This window comes from Topomyia yanbarensis, chromosome 3 (genome assembly GCF_030247195.1).
Source record: "Topomyia yanbarensis strain Yona2022 chromosome 3, ASM3024719v1, whole genome shotgun sequence".
Classification (NCBI taxonomy): Eukaryota; Metazoa; Arthropoda; class Insecta; order Diptera; family Culicidae; genus Topomyia; species Topomyia yanbarensis.
This window is the reverse complement of record NC_080672.1, coordinates 210,965,468-210,983,285: the sequence shown is the minus strand read 5'-3', so window position 1 is coordinate 210,983,285 and position 17,818 is coordinate 210,965,468. Positions and strand designations below refer to the sequence as shown.

The window sequence follows — 17,818 nt, the reverse complement described above, 5'->3', positions numbered from 1 at the left end:
CTACTGAATTTCTAAACAACGGTTTGCAGATTACCTAATTCAGGGAATTAAGCTACTGTAAAAGCACAGACTAACAGACATAACACTCGAAAACAATGCTTCGCCCGCTTTAACGGTCATTTTAAATATATTTGTAGTTGGGACTGTGCCCACATTTGAAATTATGGCGCCACTGACCTATGAACAAGCAGATGGGGGATAGACCACTAGTGAAAAATTGTTCCCAAACCTGAGGGGTAACCCATCAGCAAATGAGTGTTTGGGACTGTGCATAAAAGGTGGAGCTAGTGTTCTGGGAAAATTGCCGGATCGATGTTTTTATGGGAATTCCCTCATAGTGTTATGTCTGTTAGTCTGTGGTAAAAGTGCGGAATCGAATGGCGATACTTTCAAGTATCGATACTGCGACTACGATTATATCGAAAGTATCAGTATACCCAGTGCAACGAAAATCGTGCGCGTCGTGCTCCAATATGGCGTTTGTATTTGACGTTCCCATTCCGAGCCACTAGAGTGAAAGAGAGAGCTTTTTGATTTGCGTTTGTGCTGATCGAATATTTTCTTTCTCGCTCATTGAGTGTGCGTATTTTATCAGTTTTGCATAGTCACCGCGCGGATGCACTGCGTTTTTTTTGTTCTTCGCTTTCCTAGTAAGGAAAAAAATTTTCAGCTGTCCAGGCTGTGTTTAATCGGTTTTGTTACGGCTCGGCTACGGATATTCCCCCACGCAAAAGTTAATTTCGCGTTCTATCGCACGGTGATGTCTTTCTAGCCGTAATTTTCATTAAAAAAAAATAGCGGTGAAAAAAATGGAGCTGGACGATGTCGAAGATATCCGCTACGGAAGAATAATGGATTTTTGTGAATTGGTAACAAAATTTAGGCCTGCAATGATTATATCTGGTGTTAGTGATTAGTTGGACATTGTCGGATCAATCGACCGTGCATTTACGCTAGGTGCGTCAAGTGATTTAATCAGTAATCAAATCTGCAGAAGAATATAATTTTGCGTTGTGTGCCCGTTTCCCCGTTACGAGAGTAGCTACTTTTTCTGCAAACATCAATTGGAAGTAAAATGAACGAACTGTTTATTTTGTAGTACGTCTCTTGGTTCAGGTTAAGTTGGTCGATCTTAATTCCTCAGAAACCTGAACAATTACGTTACCGTCATAAATTACGAAAGTCAGCAGATCGTTAAAACTTTAAGAAGTATTATTCCGAAGTGTCTCGCACAAATTAAACCTTAACCAATTTGATCGGCGAATATGCACTAATTCGCAGCATCGCTGTATATACTTTGTAAACAAAACATTTTATATCAGAACATCACCATTCATTTGAACAAACCACTGAGTCTGCAGCAACGACATACAGTTGAAGCTGATAACCTGGGAGATAACATGGTCGATGAAGTATTCTCGAAGAACAGGCACTACCTGTACATTACATGTTGCAATGGAGGTATAGTACAACGTCTTCAACAATGTTTACATCGTCTTTATCAGCTACATGTCTGTAAACGTAAGGAATCACTAATCTCAATATTTCATAATTATACATCTAAGTTTTTTTTAGGAATTGAACCAAGAATTGAAAGCTGATTGAAATGAAGAGCTATGTACTACCATTTCAAATGCAGACCTATGTACTGACATACATCGTGTCGCTGGAGTGAGTACTTTATTTTTTATTTGCCTAATTTTATATTGCACATCTAGTGATAAAATCAATACTTTATTGTTCAAAAATAAGTAATTTGTGATACATTAAACCGACCATTAACAGATGAAAATGATAAAAGTATGTAAAATCGCGTAATTCCCCCAATTCTAACCATTATCTATTGTACGGTTTGCTGGACAAGTTTAGCTAGTCCTATTGTGTATTATTGTACTGTGATGGCGGATGGTATTTACAATGCGTTGAGAGCAAGCCAGATCATCAAGTGTGTTCCAAAAGCGAGCATCCCGGAAAATCCGTCCGAATCTAGCTCCTGTATGAAAATAAGTAATTGTAATTTGTTTATTGAGGGTTTTAACCAGATGGTCATTCACCCGTACATATGAAACTATGTATCCATCTCAGGAATTTAATGTACCTTAAGCCTAACCTACAATTGCTATGCTTATTTTTAATCTTGGGTTTCATTCGATAACTATGGTATAATTTATATAATTTAACAAGGAGAAACATAGTTACATAGCGTAATAATTTGTAATTGTATTTGTAATTTATTGGCTCACGATATCCTGTAGCTTACATTTGTACACTTCATGTCAGATCAAGGAAAAAACTATACTATGACACATTCTTTCGTGACGTTCACAACGATTTGACGAATCTTCATTCGACAAATATGTTATAACTTTATCAAATGAACGCCTACAGCAAAACTTATAACAGATTCGGAAAGTAGACAAAATTTCACGAAATATTCACTCAACATAAACTGAATATACTGGAATTTGATGATTTGACTTTTATTGAAATGCGTTGAAAGTTCTAATTTGTGACGCGTCTAACGTCACGTTACATTCTCGGTTATAAAACAATCTTCTTCTAGTATATTCAGTTTATGTCGTTTGAATCTTTCGTGAAATTTTGTCCACTTTCTGAATCTGTAATAAGTTTTTATGTAGGCGTTCATTTGATAAAGTTATAATATATTTGTCGAATGAAGATTCGTCAAATCGTTGTAACGTCACGAAAAAATGTGCCCCATGCAGTTATATTAAGGTGCTATAGAGTTACTACTGCTTATTTCTATTAGTCTAGTCTAGTCTACACATGCACAGCGAATACATGTAGGGATCCTGCACTGATAACACTCCAAACGTTAATTCTATTTGTTTCAAACCACTTAAAATCCATATGAAGAAGAAATGCTAATGTTATCTCGCGCACACATACCTTCTATGTGTAAACTGTATAAACTATGTATGCACAAACAAAGTTATATGTGCGTATTGTTATAGAATCGGGTTTTATGCACCTTATAGTTATGAAATGTAAGATTAAGATTTCTTGTAAATACACACATTCCAAATTTAGTCGTCAATAAGTGTGGACGTGTTTTGCATTCGCTCCCGGTATCGCGCGCTAAAGTTTGTTTAATTTCAATTTGACCAAGCGCCTCGTGCTAAAGTTTGTTTTGTTTCAAGTGACCGAATTTTAAAAAAGTGCGAACGATGGACGCCTCTGAGGAATTCCACGAAGATCCGTCCGAAAATCTTTAAAATCGTGACCGACCATCTTAGATTCCGATGAAACTTTACACATTTCACCGGCATGGAAGACTAAATATTTTCCACAGGTAATAAGATTATTTTGACTCAAGAGAAACTTATCAAAAGGGCGTAAGCGTTCCCACGTGTATGAATTTCAAATTTTTATTGTTCGATTACCGTATTTTATACAGCAAAACTATCTGAGAATGAGTTACAGGGAATGAATACTTCTATCCGAAAAAAATATATACTGAAAAAAATGTTGTCATTTTTCAACAAAATAAAAATTTCTGTTAAAAAATTAAATTGCGAAAAAACCCATTTTTCAAAAATTTTATATTTTGTCAACAAAAATCTAAAGAGAAAGGAAACATTTTGAAGGTGATTGCATGATGGAGAAAAAATCGGTAAAAAAGTTTTTCTAACAATAACTTCAAACATGTTTTTACATTTCCTACTAATTGACATACAAAACTGTAATTTTATTACAGAATATAATTATAAGCATAATTTAAAATCAAAATACATTTAACAAAAATCTTCCAAAATGTGATAGTTTTCGAAATATTTGGAATTTTGCTCCATCAAAAACAATTAATTCGCGTAATTATGCTCTTTTTAAAAGTTATTCGCGTTACCCAATCATAAAATCTCAAAAATCTAATGTTTATCGTTTTAAAAACGTAAATGCAACTTTTTCAGTGTATTTGGATCATGGAGAAGCTTTCAATAAAAAAGTTTTCCAACAACAACTTTTGACATATTTTTATAATTTATACTATTTGCAGTCAAAAATACAATTTTCTTTTTGAATATAGTTCTATACGCCATTTTAAATCGAAATGCTCATAACAAAAAATTTCTGAAATGTAGTAGTTCTCGAGATATTTTAACTTTTGTTTTAACAACACAATTATTTTGTTTTATTACGGCCTTTTCATAAGTTATTCGCGTTTCTCCATCAACAATAATAGGTTTTTAAAAAGGCCCATAACCTTTCCTGCAATTTTTTCTTTGACATCAAGGCGATATTGTAAATCTTTTGAAAGTTACATGAAAGCAACCAAAATATGATTCAACTATATAGTTTAATCATCAGACCCTATGGTTAAATAATATTTTGGTTACTTTCATGTAGCTTTCAAATGGTTTACAATATTGCCTTGATGTCAAAGGAAAAGTTGTAGGAAAGTTGATGGGCCTTTTGAAAAACCTATTATTATTGATAGAGAAACGCGAATAACTTATGAAAAGGTCGTAATAAAACAAAATAATTGTGTTGTTAAAACAAACGCTAAAATATCTCGAGAAATATTACATTTCAGAAAATTTTTGTTATGAGCATTCCGATTTAAAAAGGCGTTTAGAATCATATTCAAAAAGAAAATTGTATTTTTGACTGCAAATAGTATGAATTATAAAAATATGTCAAAAGTTGTTGCTAAGAAAACTTTTTTATTGAAAGCTTCTCCATGCTCCAAATACACTGAAAAATTTGCTTTTACGTCTTTAAAACGATAAACATTAGATTTTTGACATTTTATGATGGGGTAACGCGAATAACTTTTGAAAAGAGCATAATTACAGGAATTAATTGTTTTTGATGGAGCAAAATTCCAAATATCTCGAAAACTATCGGATGTTGGAAGATTTTTGTTAAATACATTTTGATTTTAAATGATTCTTAGAATTATATTCAGTGATAAAATTACAATTTTGTATGTCAATTAGTATGAAATTTTAAAACATGTATGAAGTTAATGTTCGAAAAACTTTTTTACCGATAAGTTCTCCATCATGCAATCACATTCAAAATGTTTCTTTTCTCTTTAGGTTTTCGTAGACAAAATAGAAAAATTAAAAAATGGGGTTTTTCGCAATTTAAATTTTTAACATAAATTTTTTTTTTTTGAAAAATGACAACATTTTTTTCAGTGTATATTTTTTTTGGATAGAAGTATTTATACCCTGTAACTCGTTCTCAGATAGTTTTGCTGTATAAAATACAGTGAACGAACAAAAAAAAATTGAAATATCTACACGTAGAAACGTTTACGCTCTTTTGAAAAATTGCTCTTGCATCAAAATATTCTAATTGCCAGAGAATATCATGGAGATTCATACACCGAACACACCTGCAAAGTTTCGTTGGAATCTACGATGGTCATATTTTGCGGTCGGCCGGTTTCTCATGGAATCCCTCCTCTGCGGATTCGATTCTGTGGACGTGTGTTGGATGCCCAAGGAAGTATCATGCAGGCCTCATTGGAGTTACCGTGCAGCGGGGATCACTAAGGAGAAAGGACAGGAGATTGGTTGATGTCAACTCGTATATACTGCCATGCTGCGACTCGTGTCAGGAACTACTACATGGGAAAATTGATTTCAACGGACTCGCCGAGCAGAAAAAAACTTCTGGAAAAACAAATACGGGAGAATACTGAAGTGATTCATCAACTAACATTTCAGAAAAACAAGCCGGACGTAGTACATGAGGCGCTCGAAGGCCTAGAAATACTGCTCACCACTGTTAAACAAGAATTGATTGCAATCAACAAAAATAGTAGTCTAGCCGGCAGTGTTATTGCAATAAAAAACCTCGTTACCTCTCTGATTGACACAGCAATTAAGTCAACATCAGATAGTGTATACGAATCATTAAAAACAGTTACTTCGGAATTATCCGCTGATTTGCGTGACATGAACGCGGAAATAAGTCAGCTTAGTCAGCTGTCTTTAGACACAGCCAACAGCAATCCTATGAACCCAAATTCCACCCTAGGATACGAGATTCTCGACGAGTTGAAGTCGGTTTCAGCTGCCCTCAATGAAAACAAAAGCACCAGGCAACTACAGTCGTCACATGAATCAACGTTGCTGCCAGAAATTCTCAACGAAGTCAAATCGATGTCAGCATATTCGTCGCTGTTGTGCTATCTTATGACAAGCGCCATTTAGCTCATTTCGAGAAAAACGATTTTTAAAGTTTGAAATTGAATATCTTGAAACTTATAAATGGTATAAACAATTCAAAGAAGACAATTGATGCTTCTATCTATTCTTTATTAATCTCTCAAATATTATGAAGATCGGTTGACTATGTTGCGAGCTTTGACTATGAATGTAAACAAAAGTCGCACTCACACGTGTCATAGGTGTGTATAGATGACAAAATTTGTATGGCGTCATAATCGTGCATGGACAATTTTCCATGGAAAAAAATCATCAATTATTAACTTTTATTCATATCTTTGGTTGAATTTGGCCTACAAACAATCGGTGAGATGCATTTTAAAGGAAATGAGTCAGAGAATCTAGCAAAAATAGTTATTTTTGGTTACAGTGTTGCCAAATATGCTATATTTCCAGTTAAAAACTAAAACTATATTTTTCACACAATTCGTGTAATTTTGTTTTGAAAGTAATTATGCCATTGTGTTCTTTAGATAGTTTTACACATAAAACATTTTATATATCAAGATACCCTGAGTTAATCCCCAGACACAGTCATTTGAAGCAAAAAATTCAAAATTTCTCATCATGTTTTTGATATGTCTCAGTAACCAAGCAGAATATCAAAATTCTGAAAACGCCACTTTGTAGAGATTTTTAGACACGTGATGTGGCATATCTAACTCAGTTTACCCCAAAATGGCGTTTGTCATAAGATAGCACAACAGCGACGATATGTATATGCGAATAATAAGAGCGCGCAATTGCTATCGCCGAATGACTCACGCCCCAGTTTGGAAGTTGAACTAAATAACGATATTAACTCAGGATGGCGTTTCTTGGGCACGAAAAAAGTATGGAAAGCTGACTGGAGTGAGTACGATGCGCGAGAAATAAATCGATTGAATCAACAAAAACAGGCGGATAAGGCTAGAAAGCGTAAAAAGAAACAAATATTTAGAAACCGGAATACTAATATTAAAAACAACAACAACAATATTTTTCCACCTGATTGGAGACCCACTGCAACAATAAACGATCGTTATTATGGCCCGCCGGTCAATTTTTCCAATCGCAACTTCTTTAATCGTGCCAGTAGCTCCAGTCATAACCAAAACCGTCATCCCAATCATAGTGCAACACGAATCTTCTACCACCGGATAGAGTGCTTCTTGCAGCAGCCAAGGATCGTTTTTCCGGCCTATCTACAAATTATATTCCATCGATTCAATTTACAAGAGGCGAGATTTTGAATCCCTACCCAGCACGTGATACATCAAGATCATCGCAACAATTAAATGCAGTGAACACGGAATGTTCGCCATCATCATCACCATGTGAGGCATGCCGCTTTCAACATTCGTGTTTTCGGTAGTTTAGACACTTTCCTTAAAAGAAGAAAAAGACGAGTGTGCTGTTGAGCACAGTGTTTTCCAAGAATTAGGTAATGATGGTAAACTTTCAAATACAAAAAAGACTGCGACAGAATTATTAATGTATTGTCAAAATTTTAATAGGATGAAAAGTCCAGCAAAAATGGCAGAAATTTATAAACGTATATTAGGTTCGTCATATTTGGTTATATTAGGAACTGAAGCCAGCTGGGATGACAGCGTAAAAAGTGAAGAAATTTTCGGCAGTGGTTTTAACGTATTCAGAGACGACCGAAATCTTCACGAATCTCAAAAGAAGTCTGGTGGGGGAGTTCTTGTGGGTGTCTCGGCTCAATTTAATTCAGAAATTCTATTCACAGTGAAGTTTAAGGAATTTGAACATGTGTGGGTTAAAACATTGTCGACGAAATGCATGTTTTTGCCCCTGTATATTTCCCACCAGAGCATGCTAATATAACATCGTACGAAGCTTTTTTCCAAATTGCTGAACAAATTTTATCTGAACTCCCAGCAGAGGTTAAAGTTCACATTTACGGAGACTTTAACCAACGCAACGCAGATTTTATTCCGGACTCTGAAAACGAAGATATTTTAATCCCAGTCGTGGAAGAAAACGAAACATTGCAGTATATTTTCGACAAAACTGCTAGCATAGGACTAAATCAAATAAATCACGTAAAAATCGACAGAATTGCTATCTTGATCTTTTATTTACAAACAGTCATGAAGACTTCTGAATCTCTAACTCCTTTGTGGAAAAATGAAGCATTTCATACTGCTATTGAATTTTTCTTATTCATCCATGAAATTCAAAAACCCAGCGATTGTGACTTTGAGGAAGTCTTTGAATACCATAAAGCCAATTATGACAATATCAGGCGGAAGCTAAGTAGTGTCGACTGGCAAAATACCCTTAGAAATGAAGGAAATATTGTAACCGCTGTGGACGTATTTTACAAAATTCTTTTCAAGATAATTCATGAAGAGGTGCCTATTAAGAAAAAAAGACGACACGGCAACTCTTGTGAGCGTATGTGGTCCGGAATTCCACTAATCTCGTCTTTCATGGATGTGTCGAAGAAAACAGTAGATCAGAAGTATTTATGAAATGCACACGGTTGGGATAGTAAGAAGGATTAATATTTTGCGCCAAGGTACAGGGACATAAAACGGGTCTGAGAATTGAGCTCAAGAAGCCTTTCGAAGTTTTCAATCACCACCGGGTTCAAGATATCGCATCGAATGAACAATCGATATGAGAGTTCCCAAAATCGATTTTTCAACGGGAGAACGCCCGACAGCACTTCGAGACTCATCGTATGGGTCGACTGCATGCATCCTAAGGCGATACGCAAACAACGATACTGAATTCTTTCGAATTTGATGAAATGTATGTTCGCGGCGGAGCGAAAGCAGAAGCATCTGTATTCCATTACCGACAGTATCGTTGTTTGATACAACCTAATTAGGTCTCCTGGGTGGGCACCCCACCATGTTCCGGTTATTGTACGAAGAAAGTTGATGTTTTGCTGGCATTTCTGTTTCAGATACCGAATATGGCATCCCCAAGTACCTTTCGAGTCGAACCAGACCCCTAGATATTTTACTGTGAAGACCTGAGCGATAGTTTGACCCATTAATAGAAGCTGTAGTTGTGCTGGTTCACGCTTCCTAGAAAATACAACTAGCTCAGTTTTATCCGTAGAGAATTCGATACCCAGCTTAACCCATTATATCCTAGCGTATGAAATTTCATACGCAGAACTATCCGTCGTTTAACGCGTATTTACTGCAGAATTTTGGCATCTAACTGCTTTATTATTGCACTAATGGGATCATTGCACCTCATATTTCATTGTGTAATAAGACAACTGCCATTTTTTATAATTTTGTTTACATTTTTGAACCGTGTATAGTTGGGGAAAATGGCGGCTGAAAAGTAAGCAATACATTTAATTGAATTTTATTGTTGGAATTCGTGATAATAATTCCATTGTGTGACAAAACGTTCCTACAGGTGTAAAAGAAGTGTTTTTTTTATCTGAAAATCCGAAGAAATATGTCAAACAACTTAAAATTTATTGTTTTTATTTAAGCGTACGAAATTTTTTGCACGAGATATTTTCATTCTCAAACACATTTTAAGCGGTGATTTTATTTTTCCCATAATCTTTGATACATTTTTTGGTGGAATTGAAGATATCACTGCATTTGGCTCACTCTTTGAAATCCCTGGGTTATAATGGGTTAATAGCCCAAGCAGACAAATTGTCCAAGGTATTCTGTAATGGTCCTTGTAGATCGACAGCTTTGGGTCCCGTTACAGAAACCACACCATCGTCTGCAAGTTGCCTTAAAGTGCAGGAATTGTCAAGACATTCATCAATGTCGTTGACATAGAAATTGTATAAAAGAGGCTTAGACATGAACCCTGGGGAAGGCCCATGTAGCTAAATCGTGATGTCGATAAGTCACCATGCGAAAAATGCATGTGCTTTTCCGACAACAAGTTTAGTAAAAAGTTGTTTAAAGTCGCTGAAAGACCATGCTGGTGCAGCTTCTCTGAAAGAATGTTGATCGAAACTGAATCAAAAGCCCCCTTAATATCTAGGAACACTGATGCCTTCTGGTCTTTGCTAGCATAGGCCATTTGAATTTCGGTTGAGAGCAACGCAAGACAATCGTACTTATTTTATTCGTTTCATTCTTTGGATTCACTCTGATCAGTTTATTCTTTTTGTGCATTTTACTCATATCATTCATTGTTTTCATTGTATGCATTTTATTCATATTTTCCAGTTTCTTCATTTTAATAATCTACTTTTTCAGTTTTAATCATTTCATCCAAATAATTTTTTTGATTCAATTTATTTCTTTATATTAATTTATAACCTTTTACCATTGTTCAATTTTTCATTTTAATCAATGCATTTAATTTTGCTCATTTTCTTCTTTTTATTCATTTTATCACTTCAGCTCATTTTGTTTATTTAATTCGTTTGTTTTATTTATGCATTTCATTTATTTTTTACTTTATTCATTTTGTTCATCCATTCTTTTTATTCATTTGATCCATTTCATTAATTTGATTCATTGTATTCACTGGATGAATTAAATCAATTTGATTCATTTAATTCATTTGATTAATTTGATTAATTTGATTCATGTGATTCATGTGATTCATTTGATTCATTTGATTCATATGATTCATATGATTCATATGGTTCATATGATTCATATGATTCATATGATTCATAAGATTCATATGATTCATATGATTCATTTGATTCATTTGATTCATTCGATTCATTTGATTCATATGATTTATTTGATTCATTTGATTCATTTGATTGGTGTGATTCATTTGATTAATTTGATTCATTTGATTCATTTGATTCATTTGATTCATTTAATTCATTTGATTCATTTGATTTATTTAATCCATTTGATATATTTGATTCATTTGATTTATTTGATTCATTTGATTAATTCAATTAATTTGATTCATTTGATTCATTTTATTCATATCTTTAATTTTATGCATTTCAATCATTCGTTTTATTTCATTCAATTTGTTAGTATGAGTCAATTTATTCTATTAATCTTATAACTATTTCTAAATATAATCTTAATTTTTATGTAATAACCTAATCTAATTTGATTCGTGTATATTATAATTCTGATTTCCATAAATTTTTCTACTCATTTTATGAATATAAAAACCTATTGTTTCATTTTTTGCTTTACTTTTTTATTTCGGTCGTTTTGTTGATTTCTATAATTTATTCAGTTTATTCGAGATTTTATTCGTGCAAGTCTAGAAACTGTTTTCATCCCACCTCTAGTTGGGTGCCTACTTCTCGTGAGTTCTGCAAACTAATCCAATAGTGAAATGTGTAAGAAATGTCTCATCTCACTGCTAGGTGGATTAAATCGGTTTTTATTATTCAGTCCACTATGTCCGAGAGTTTTATAATTCCAGTGCTGTGATTATTCTCGAACTGAAACAAAGGAACACTTGGGTTTTTTGATGTTCCTGGAAGTGCTGGGAACTCCTTCTCTGAGCTTAATCCTCCGAGACCAGGAGCTAATTGCTTTGGTTTGGTTGCAACACTTCCAATAGATGTCACTTTCGGAGCCCCGTCAAGGTACATCTTCTGGCCTTTACAAGGAACTTTAGGAGAGGAAATGTTCCTCCTCTTCTTATAACTTCTAGACACCCTAGTAGATGTTCCCTCTTGTGGGTTACCAGCCTCGCCCTCGTCAGGAGGCAAGTGAGCATAGATGTTTGTTGAGGATGTTGGCGTAGCATTCTTTAACATTTCTGCGAAAGAATGTGGATTGTCCCGCAAGGGAACGTTTCAGCTTATCCCCGCGTAGTTTGTACGCGGCACATGCCGATATATCATGCAGACTCTCCGCACAATAAGGACACTTTTCGGCTTGCTTACTGCACGAATCATCTAGATGATTCTCCCCGCATTTTCCACAGCGGGCCTTATTGCTACAATGGGTGGCTGTGTGACCCAATTGTTTACACTTTGTTCAATTCATGACCCGCGGCACAAACAGACGCACAGGCAGACGAACCTTGTGCAAGAGGACGAAATTTGGCAAAGCGGTACCAGCGAAGGTCACACGATAAGAGTTTGATTGGGGGTACGTTTTTGAACCATCCCCCGCAACTACTACTGAGTGCAAACGTTTGCACTCAAGTATTTTCACTGGCTGAAGTAAGCGGTCTCCAAAACGGTCAGCATATTCTCGCACGTCAAACTCTCATCGGTGACGACGCCTTCGGATTGTACCTTTACAGCTGAAATATACACGTTATAATCCCGCGTAAAGTTCTCACAGCAAGCAATATCGTTTGCCTGCTTTGAGTTGGCTAGCAACACCCTTACCTTGTCCGAGTGGACCTTTGAAATTTCGGTCACAGCCGAGAACCGTTCTGTCAGGTCTTGTTGAAGAAGATTCAGTGATTTAGTCTTGGGCCGAAAGAAGACCACAAATGGACCAGTTGAGAGTTCTGGATAGCATTTGGGCCAGGGGGGAGCCTTAGAAGCTTATACAGCTGGCTATTGTTTAATTCTCACACGCGAACAAAAGACTGAGGACCGAACCAAACTGGCTAAATAACCTTGAATGCGGATTAGCACTACACTTTATCGCCACACACAGCACTACGGACTAGAAAAAACAACTTCTGTCTCGATGAAGAGCCCGAAAACGAGTGCAAATTTAAGTTGTTTGAAAGACATTATAGCGAAATTTTTACCTTTTTTGCTTTCATCGGAGTATCGGTTTGAATCGGAATTTGCTATGTGATCGCACGCCACAACCTGTAACTCCGGAACCGGAAGTCGGATCGTGATGAAATTAAATAGCCATTTACGGGGGCGCAACAACTTTCATTTGAGACTAAGTTTGGTTGAATCGGTCAAGCCAACTCCGAGAAACCGATGTGACTGTTATTCTGAATTTGGATGCTTCCGCCGGGGCTTCCAGAACCGATGATGGTGACCAATGTGGCCAAAGAGACTTTGAATGGCTGTTAATGACCTAATACTACAAATCGAAGCAGTTGTGGTCATATTTTGGAAAATGTTTCACCTTTATACATTCATTGCAGAATTTAAGCTTAAGCCCTTTGCGATTAATAACGCACACCTACGCCCGCGATCAACGAACGTTTAAGCACATTCTTGTGTGACTTACTTAGAAAAGAAGTATTTCGCTATACAAATATTTGAAAGCACTTTTAAATTCACACTTGTATTATATTACATACTACACGGTGTTCTTATAAGTCCAACTTATAGTATAGTGAAATCAAAACGGAAACCTTTCTCAAAGAAAGCTGTAAGAAATTTATAAAATTCGACATACAAGTCTTGTATTTCGGAGAAAAATATTTTGATTTTATATTTCCTTAAATTGATACTAATTGATTTGAGCAGTAGTACACAAAAAACCAATGTCAAAAGCTTTATTCATCAATGTTTGTTTTTGTTCTTAATATTTGAAAAGCTTGAAAGAAATCTGAACGTCTCAGGTTAAATTTTTATTTGACCGTATAATGTGCTTCTTGCTATTTTCATTTTTTCCACAAATAAAAAAATCGAAAAGTCTACTTAGCCTTTAGAGGCGGAGGGGGTTGGCAAAAGTCTACTTAAGTCTACTAGGGAGAGGGGGGTGCTGGGTTCAAAAAATCTCAAATTTCGGTCTACGTGGGTCCCTTAACATCATACATTTAGTTGGACCAATCAAAAAATAATGCCCATATGAACAACGGAAAATAAAACTCACAAGGAAAGAAAATGTTTCATTAAACCCGCTATTAGAATGTAAAGATCAGAAATAAACTTCAAGCGTAAGAATCGGACTGAGATCCTTCAGCATAAAAAACACTAAAAAAGTTGTCAACCGCAAAACTCGACAAGGATGAACCTCCAGTTTAAAAACCGGTTAAAATTAAATAATTCGTATGCAAGAGTATCCGTATATTGCGACGTTCAAGATAAAAAGTCGGCTAAAAACTACTTTGTAAGAATCGGTTAATTTTTCCGGTTTTTATACTGAATGTTATTTAATCCGACTCTTACAGAGTAGAACCTCAGTTCGATTTTTATGCTTGAAGTTTATATAAGAATTTCACATTCAAACCATTTGAAGCAGGTTTTACGAAGCATGTTCTGTCCTTGCGATTTTATTTTTGGTCGTTCATATCCACTTGACAACACGTTCCATGGCTACACTAGTGAACTCTAGTGATATGGAAAAACTCACTTTCTTCTTGCATCTGAACCGTACACCAAAAATTACGTATCTGATTCACGGTCCGCGATCATCCAAGAACACATGCGAATCTGCGAAAGGCACACGGTCATAAAATATAATTTATACACGCGAAGTTACATACACGTTAACATACGCGACATAGAAACTCACACGCGATCGAAAACGTTAATGTACAAACGCCTAAACCCTTCACTATGATACACGCAATCGCGAACTCCCTACGCCCGCACATATCTGAACCGTAAAATGAATATCACATTCAGAATCACGGCCCACTGAAATTGGCCTTAAGTAGTTTAGTGGGTAACATTTCCCGTCTCGTTTTCAATTGTATTGTTGAGAGTCCTGTCGAGACCCTAGCTCTACTGCTCCAGTAGGACAACTCTCGAGAAAAATGTACTCTGGGTTTTAACTGGAGTGTGCGGCGAAGGGTTACTCCCCCACATATCGCACCGCCATGTCCTAACCCCAACTCGTTAAACCCCCTCAGATCCCTCTCCACCAGTCCCATCAGACCCCGATAATCTAGGTCAATCCAATCTGATCCCTTAGATAAACAGCCAAAACAGTGCACCGTATTATTCGTATAATCTATTCAAATTTATTCACAGATTCGTTTTTTTCAGGTTTTGAACGTGATCATGGAATTCGGTAATTATTCGTTTTCGTGACACGTATTCAGGACTTTTTTTGGTAGAATTGTTTACACCTGATCTCCATGATAGTCCACCCTGGACACTAATCCAGACACATTAACCTTCCCAGAAACCAGTGTCATGCAAACTCGTTCGAGTCCAAATGCTTTCCGAGTTTCAAAGTTTTGCGATCGTCTAAATATTTCAAATTAATGGTAACGATAAACTTTGTCGGATAGAAAAACTTTCAGTATAGTAATAGTCTGTATCACCTGGCAATCTGACTTCCTTGAATAGCACAAACCGTCGTCTTTTTATATCCTTGCATTATGGAAACTGTACAAAAGTAAGGACAATTAGTAGTGGTCGAAAAATGCAAGTGTTACTCCGGAGCTCCTATTGAACCACTAATAATCTAATCGTTGCACAATTATTTCGTGATTACTTTGTGTGGTTTGTTTACATTTCTGATTCTTGGATCCCCAATTACCAAACTTTTTTTTCTTTCCAGGAAATGAACCACAACGGCAGCCGATACACGTCGTTCGCCTTTGCTAGTGGAGGGATCGCTGGCAGCGGCGGTGCCCGAGGGGAACTGAGCAGTGGTAATTTGAGCAGAAAGCTGAGTAGTCCGATGGCAGAGTCGACACAGCTGGACAGCAGCGGTATCCGGGGGAATCTTTACGACAGTCCGGTACATGTTGGAGTTGGGAAAAGAAGCCTACCTCTCCGTTGCAAAATAGCAGGACAAATTTTAGAAGCAGCTGAACGGCGTCCGGGTCCAGTATGGATCGATTGATTGATCCTAAGTGAGTTTGCAAGTTTACACGTCCTTTATAGGTTCTAATTCAAGTTTAATTTTGCAGGATTTACACGGATGTTCAGAGCCGAGGATTGGTTAACCGGTTGGTAAAGAACCACGATAAAACGCAATCGCCGTTAAATAGGAGTCAATCGATGACTAGCCTGTACTCGAAGCCGGGTCAATTTCCTGTGTGGTGGAGGAGAAATAATTCTTCGATAGCTACCATTGGTTCGGATTTCCCCGTCAGAGAAGTCCGTGTTTCAGGCTGACACAAGGTGGAACATTTTACGGGAGGGATCGTTGCTCATTCCGGCGGAACCTCATCTGAAGATGGTCCGAACACATAGACACGAGGATAAGATTGATGCGGAAAATAGTGTGATTGCGTCTTCAACAGAACTGGATGCCGATTGGATCAAGAAACAATGTAAGGAACTATCGGAGGTTGATTCAGGCGAAGCTGGTACGAAGCAAGCTCGGGAAATTACATACACGGCTTCGCACCCGTGTCGAGGGTCGACGAATCAGCAGCTACAGACGAAGAAATGTAGTAAAAATAATAAGTTCACTTAGCTCGAGCCTGGTGATGAACACTCCGAAAGTGGAACACGTAGCGCACCGGCCGGCACGATTAAATGTGGATGTCTCTCGACGCCGGCAACATTGGATGCGACGGTTCCAGTTAGCATGATTGAATCGAGCAAACCGGCAAAATTAAGTAGGATTGATTCCGCTCCTTTGCCACATATTACGAGAATTGCTCCGGAGTTTCAACTGCCTCTGATGGAATATCCGCCACTAAAACTAACGTTGTTTAACAAAAAATACAACGTCCATGACATGACGAAACGGTGGTTCGACCCACGTCCACAGACAGTGAAGATAAGGATGATGATGATAAAGTAGGCGGACGAATCAGTTTCATTAAGCCAAAGGATAAATCGCCTATGCCAAGGTTGTTTTGAAGAGGTTCGAGCGCTCGAAATCATCGTTGATTCTGAGCTGCTTGAGTGATGATTTTGATGAAGACGAGGAATCGCCTATAGTTACGCCATCGCAGGGTTCATTTTATACGATAGACACCGCGGATGCACCACCGAAGGTTGAAGAGAAGAAACGGCTTCCGTCCCGACAATGAGCGGTATTTCAGCAATAGTTAACAGCCCGATCAAGGATCCTGGCCTAGGTAACCGAAACCGGTGGAAAATGTAAAAACGATAGAGCAACCGAAGTAAACCACGGGATTTGCTTTCGGAAGTACAACTGCTACCGTCAGCTCGGCTCCGGTTACAGCACATCAATCCGATACATAATTTACGTTTGGGACGCCCACTTAACCGTTACTGCTAAAATCATATCATCGGAAATACCACGTATCGTTTTCCTGTGCTTGGATTTCGGTACGTACGGAATCGGACGGCGTTTATGGCCGATACCATTTTATCGGAAAATAATGCGATTCGAGGTATTAATCACACGCCTACATCAAAAAATTATATAATTTGCAACTAATATTTTAAAAAGCCTGACGCTAATAAAAATGTTGAATCAAAAAAATATTGCTGTTTTTGTTTTTATTTGAAAAAAAAGAAAACCCAAACGTTTAAAATAAGAAGAAGAAAACGAAAATAATGAGCACGACGATCGCCCGATTTTCTATAGTTCTACATCGGGCTCACGTCGGTCCGATTACGTCGATGCGTTTGGCATATTTGAAGGTTGACGCGGTTCATGCAAATGGTGCAAAATTGCAGGATATAAACCCGATATCCTGCTCTGATCGGCCCGTTATCGGGCTTAGTCGGCCCGATCATCGGCCTGATAATCGGGCCGATTGAGCTCTACAAAATTTACTGGGTATACTTGCATTCGATACCAGTATCGATTCTAAGTATCGATGTATTTTATTATCGAAACGTCCCTAAAGGCTAGTTTACAGTTCGGGAAATGGATCACGGGATTTCGCACGGGATTTGCGTCGGGATTTGATCAGGGAAAATTTCC

The 17,818-nt window shown here is 37.0% G+C and overlaps 1 long non-coding RNA gene across 1 annotated transcript; it reads left to right on the top strand.

Annotated features, from left to right (window-relative positions):
* The first annotated feature begins 708 nt into the window (after positions 1 to 708).
* On the top strand, positions 709 to 17,363 carry LOC131690043 (uncharacterized). Its single transcript, XR_009305502.1, has 5 exons — positions 709 to 1,521; positions 1,576 to 1,671; positions 15,001 to 15,462; positions 15,521 to 15,818; positions 15,876 to 17,363. It is a non-coding gene; the product is annotated as an uncharacterized LOC131690043 (long non-coding RNA).
* The last annotated feature ends 455 nt before the right edge of the window (positions 17,364 to 17,818 follow it).